The 6,287-nt window shown below is 48.7% G+C and overlaps 2 non-coding genes across 2 annotated transcripts; both read left to right on the top strand.

Moving 5' to 3' along the window:
* The first annotated feature begins 560 nt into the window (after window positions 1-560).
* Window positions 561-701, top strand: LOC111824870. The gene has a single exon (XR_002827935.1). It is a non-coding gene; the product is annotated as a U4 spliceosomal RNA (small nuclear RNA).
* Window positions 702-1,246: 545 nt separating this feature from the next.
* Window positions 1,247-1,387, top strand: LOC111824869. The gene has a single exon (XR_002827934.1). It is a non-coding gene; the product is annotated as a U4 spliceosomal RNA (small nuclear RNA).
* Window positions 1,388-6,287: the final 4,900 nt, after the last annotated feature.

The following is a 6,287-nucleotide window of genomic DNA, read 5'->3' as shown; positions in this document are numbered from 1 at the left end:
TCAGTATTGAAGCTACTCCGAGGGGGTGGGGAGAAGACCCCTGGAAAAGTTAGTGTTTAAAGGGTAAAGAGTTCACGTCAGGCCGATGGAACATTTCCGGAACAACCACAGCAGTGGATGGGTTGCAACCCATGTAAAAAGAACTGGATGCTGCTGACCCGAACCCTAAAATGGGTAAAGGGCAACCTTTCGTTACGTATAATTTTCCCACAATTAAAACCGTTTTATTTTGGAGAGGACAGTTACACTGTGAATTGGGAATCAAGTGAACAGTGCCCCGACCTTGAGCCCGTTTCTCATCCGCCCCAATTCCTCGTCTGCATTAGGTTACTAGCATGTCCCCTCCCATAATGCTTTGCTTCATTCTCCACCAAAATCTAGTGAAGTGAAATAAAGCAAAAGAATCTTCAGAAACAGCCTGTGCGTTTTCGAGAGATCCTAATGTGGCGGTATAATTTCCAACCAAACAATAATGGGAAGTTCTTCCATGAGCTTCAAACTCGCCTTTTTGAATTAGGAGCCTTGCTTACTGGGGACGATGAGCAGGGGAGGAGTTCGCCAGCTTTGCGCAGTGGCAGTATCGTAGCCAATGAGGTTTATCCGAGGCGCGATTATTGCTAATTGAAAACTTTTCCCAATACCCCGCCGTGACGACTTGAAATATAGTCGGCACTGGCAATTTTTGACGGTCTCTACGGAGACTGATCTCTTCGGTTGAAAAAAAGAACCACTTTTTCTGTAGTTACTAGAATAGGTGCGCGATCGCCGTCGCTTTAGGTTTGAAGTTTTTACCTCCGAGGAGTGGCCTGGATCTGCTGTCTCTGGTCCACGTTGCATCTCTTCCAACACCCGAGGTGCGGCTGCTCCGGAAATGCTCCCTCTGGCCCCGGCCCCGGGCATCTGCGCCCGCGCCCCCAGCTACTTGTTGCTCCTGGGCTCACCCTCGCTGTCGCTGCCTTCCCGCCGCTCCCTTTTCTCCAAATTCAAGTCATTACGGTCATCTCTGTGACGTTATGCTGATTTGCATAAAATCACCCAGCATCCCCAGCGAATGTACGCTCATTCCCAAAATCTGGACGTTCTACGCGAGATGGTCCCACAACAAGAAGCCTCCCGTGCAGACGGGCCTGAAACGCAACTGCTCCGAGGGGACCGGGTCAGACCCACGAACTCGCCGGCAGGTGCTCACCCTCAGCGAAAAGCCGTTCCCATCCGCCCGGGAGTGTGGCTCGCGCCGATGGCCGTCAGCTTTGCGCAGTGGCAGTATCGTAGCCAATGAGGTTTATCCGAGGCGCGATTATTGCTAATTGAAAACTTTTCCCAATACCCCGCCGTGACGACTTGAAATATAGTCGGCACTGGCAATTTTTGACGGTCTCTACGGAGACTGTATCTGAGCTGTTTTAAAGAGAGTATGTCGGTTTCCCGGTGTTTAACTAAGTTTTGGGTCTTAAGGTTGTTCTATCTGGTTCCCCTCTGTCTTTCTTGTCTTTCTGGGATAGGAGTCTATGGGTGGTGTGGTCTCCGGAAGCCTGGCATTGCGCCCCCGAGACCTTCCACAGCTGGGCGTGTGCGGTGGGTTGTGGCAGTCTCACCTACACACCAAAACTCACCCCTACTGGTTGGTAGGCAACCCCTTTCAGCAGGGTTCACAGAGTCGCAGACTTGGAAGGTATCGCGGCCAAAAGTGTTGCTGATCTAAGAAAAAAAGGTTGCCCAGGTTGCCCTAGCTGGGTTGTTCAGTGGTTAGAGCGTCGGTCCATAGCCTGAAGGGTCTCGGGTTCGATTCCGGGGCGCGTACGTTGGTTGCGGGCTCGTTCCCCGGTCGGGTTGGGGCGCTTGCGGGAGGCAACAAATTGCTGTCTCTCTCTCACATCCATGTTTCTCTCTGTCTCTTCCACTGCATTCCATTCTCTCTAAAAATCAATGGGAAAAATATCCTCCAACCATAAAATTATTTTCGTTGCTACTTCATAACTGTAATTTTGCTACTGTTATGAATCGTCATGTAAATATCTGATATGCAGGATGTATTTTCATTGTTACAAATTGAACATAACTAAAGTATAGTGATTTATCACAAAAACAGTATGTAATTATATATGTGTTTTCCAATGGTCTTAGGCGACCCCTGTGAAAGGGTCGTTCGACCGTCAAAGGGGTCGCGACCCACAGGTTGAGAACCGCTGATCTAACAGAAAAGAGGTCAGTGCCCCTGACTATATAGTCAGGTATTGCATTTTTAAAAATTCTTGAGGCATACCTGTGCCATGGCACACCAGTCGAAAATTGGTATTTTATCGTCTAAACAAGTCCCCTTGCCTTTTTTCTTTCCTTGAGGACATTGAGTTTTTGAAGAGTCCAAAGCAGTTATCTTGCAGAATGTCCCACATTCTGGCTTCATCTGATTGTGTCCCCTGTGGCGTTAACACGTCCCTCTGTCCGCTGTACTTCCTGTCAAGTAGAAGTTAGACCTCAAAGCTAGATTCAAGAGCACTACAGAGGCGGCTTTGTGAACTTCGTACTGTATCTTCCACTATTAGAGATGCTGCATGTAAGCACCTGGTTAAGGCAGTAACTTCTCTCTCTCTCTCTCTCACTTTACTGTAAAGTGCATTTTGCCTTATGTAATCAGTTACCTGTGGATGAACGACGCTTAATACAGCAACCATTTGATACTGAAAGCCCTTTTCTTTTCACACCCACTGCCCTGCACCACTTCCTGATCAGGCGACAAGATGTCACGGCTGAGTAAGATAAGTTAACATCCCTTCTTCTGGGGAACCCAGGGTAGGTTTCCTGGAATCAGGCCTGTGTTCAGAACCAGTGTCCCCTGACAAGCCAGTGTGTCAGAACCGAACAAATGTGATGGACAGAGGGGGTCTGTGATAACTGCTCACAGGGGCATCCTGGAGACTCCATATTGATTATGGGACCTGCAAGAGTTGCCAGGATATGTCACCCAGAGCAGTGGTTCTCAACCTTCTGGCCCTTTAAATACAGTTCCTCATGTTGTGACCCAACCATAAAATTATTTTCGTTGCTACTTCAGAACTGTAATGTTGCTACTGTTATGAATCGTAATGTAAATATCTGATATGCAGGATGGTCTTAGGCGACCCCTGTGAAAGGGTCGTTCGACCACCAAAGGGGTCGAGACCCACAGGTTGAGAACCGCTGACCCAGAGTCTGCCGTTTCAGGGAGCTATAAATATCCTGATGGCGTCGTCTGATAACGCACGCCACCCTTTCTTTCCACTCTAGCTGCTAGTCTGGGCGTCAAAACAGGCCTGAGAAAATAGAAGACAGGTGCTTCTTCCCATGGCAACTTTTGTACGGCTCAGAAAGTTAGTTGGGCCTGGCCGGCATGGCTCAGTGATTGAATGTTGACCTAGGAACCAGGAGGTCACGGTTCGATTCTCAGGGCAGATGCCCAGGGTTACGGGCTCCATCTCCAGTAGGGGGCGTGCAGGAGGCAACCATTCAATGATTCTCATCATTGATGTTTCTATCTCTCCCTCTCCCTTCCCCTCTGAAATCAATAAAAATATATTTTTTAAAAATAAGTTAGTTGTTGAGCTTCCTCCCGTGCACAAAAAGATCGCCAGTTTGATTCCCAATCAGGGCCCATACCCGGGTTGTGGGCTCAACTCCCAGTAGGGGGTGTGCAAGAGGCAGACAATTGATTCTCTTTCATCATCGATGTTTCTGTCTCTCCACCTCCCTTCCTCTCCGAAATCAATAAAAACATATTTTTAAAGAAAAAGTAAGAAAAGGCTTTGCTGCTTCTGATTTGGTGTGTGTGTGGGGGGGTGGGGGGTGGGGGTGGTAGTGAAGGCCCCCCTCCAGGTCACTCATTGCCGTGCTTACAACTTTCATGCCAGAATAAAGCCCAGTGATTTTCCATGACCTCTGACCTCATTAGAGGACCCAGTACAATGTGCCTTCTCCCCAACTCTCCCTTTTTCCTTCCTCAGCTCCAGTCACAGGGAATGACTTTCAGTTCCTGCAAAGGGCCACATCCTCCTGGCTTCAGACCCCAGCAGGTGCTGTTGCTCCTGCTGAAATGCATCCTGTCCTCGTTCCTCCTTCAGTTCACAGTTCAGCCACCCCCTCCACCAGGAAGCCTTCCCTGACCACCTCCCAGTCTCAGATACTTGGTCCTACAACCCCCACCAAAGCATTTAACTTTGTGTCAGGTACCATTGGGAGCACTTTCCCTATATTATCTCATTTAGCACCCACACACTCTCTATGGCAAGGAGGCTTTTCCTTGGTGAGACATGAAATCACCTAGGAAGCTTTAAAATATGTATTTCTGCCCAAGACTAATCTTTAGAAATTCTGATTTAATTGGCCTGGAATGCAGCCTGGGCATCAGAATTTTTAAAAGCTTCCCGGGTGATTCTCATGCACAGCCAGGGTGGAGACCCATGGCCTCAGATAGATGTGATCCTGACATCCTTTTACAGCAGGGACACTAAGGCACAGAGAAGTTGAGTAAGTGGCCTAGGGTCACACAGCAAGTGGTTAGTGGAGAGGATTTGAACCCAGAAAGTCTGGTTTCAAAGCTTTGCAGAAAAAAATGAATTGGCCAGAGTTATTTTTTTAAATGTTTTTATTGATTTGAGAGGAGGGAGAAAGAAACTGATGGGAGAGTAACATCGATCAGCTGCCTCCCAACCAGGGCTTGAATTGGAAACCTGGGTTTGTACCCTGACCGGGAATCGAACCAGTGAGCTTTCAGTGCATGGGCCAATGCACACCAGCCAGGGCCTCAGTAAATTCTCCCAGTGGTTGAGAGCTGTGAGCCAGCTCTCTTCTGATGGATACTGAGGGCCCTCGGGCATGGGGTATGTGTAACCTAGAGAAGCTGGTGAGCTTGCGGACATCCTGCTGTCATGTGAACACTGAGAGGCTTGTTTGGGGGCTGGTGGGCCCTTTCCCTGTGAAATAGTCCTTGGGTCCCCCTTTTCCATCCCCTGGAGCCAATGGTCCAGGCTGGCTCGGGAACGGTGGGAGGGTTGGGTGGGGGTCCGTTCCATCAGGGGCTGATGTTTCCAAGGGTATTTCCTGACACGGAGGAAGGGGAGTGGGTCAGGATTACCGCGCCCCACCCAGCCCCTTCTCCCTGCTGTCTGCCCGGGAAGGAGCGACAGAACAAACAAGTGTGAGACCTGGATATGAGTCCCCCTCCCCCTCCCGAACCCGGGAGAATCCTGAGAAAACTGCAGAGCACGTCCAAACGCACACAGCGAGCACTCTCCAGATGCCCTCCTGTGTGGCTTTCTGGGCAAATACATTGATTGCTACAGTGGGAGAGCCAACTTGGGGGCACCTCTTTCATTTTATTTATTTTTAAAATATATTTTTACTTATTTCAGAGAGGAAGGGAGAGGGAGATAAAAACACCAATGATGAGAGAGAATCATGGATTGGCTGCCTCCTGCACGCCCCCCACTGGGGATCAAGCCTGCAACCAGGGCATGTGCCCTGACCGGGAGTCGAACCATGACCTCCTGGTTCATGGGTTGACACTCGACCACCAGAACCACACCAGCTGGGCTCAGCATATATTTCTGATCACTAACCCAACCTCTCCTTCTGGAATGCCCGTCCCATGGCCTCCTATTCTCCAAAACTCCGGTCAGAGTTCCCTCTTTTCCAGGAACCCTTTCCAGGACTGATTTGAATCACTCTTTGCAGCTGATTCATGTTAATGTCTGCAGTGTCATTTTTACAATACGGGTGTGTTTTATTTTGAAATATTAACTCATTCTAGGAATAGATAAGATTGTGTATGTGGTTCAAAATTCAGAAGATCCCAAAGGGTATTTAGGGAAATCTCCTTCCCATTCCTGATCCCCAGCTACCCCATTCTCCCACCCCACCCCTTGCCAGGTGACACTAGAGTTTGTTTATTCTCCCAGAGATGCTCCACCATGTGTAAGCATTTCACACAAATAAATTGTTTCCCATTTTTCTCCACAAAGATACACGTTACACACACTGTTCAGGTTTATTTTTCTTAGAACTGTTTTATGTCAACCACTGAGCCACGCCAGATGGGCTTTGGGCCAGTTCTTCGTGGGGTCACCCTAAGGCAGCGGTTCTCAACCTGTGGGTCGCGACCCCTTTGGCGGTGGAACGACCCTTTCACAGGGGTCGCCTAAGACCATCCTGCATATCAGATATTTACATTACGATTCATAACAGTAGCAACATTACAGTTATGAAGTAGCAACGAAAATAATTTTATGGTTGGGTCACAACATGAGGAACTGTAT

Source organism: Myotis lucifugus, unplaced genomic scaffold, assembly GCF_000147115.1.
Source record: "Myotis lucifugus unplaced genomic scaffold, Myoluc2.0 scaffold_9501, whole genome shotgun sequence".
Classification (NCBI taxonomy): Eukaryota; Metazoa; Chordata; class Mammalia; order Chiroptera; family Vespertilionidae; genus Myotis; species Myotis lucifugus.
The sequence above is the reverse complement of the archived record's forward strand: the minus strand, read 5'-3'. Positions and strand labels throughout refer to the sequence as shown.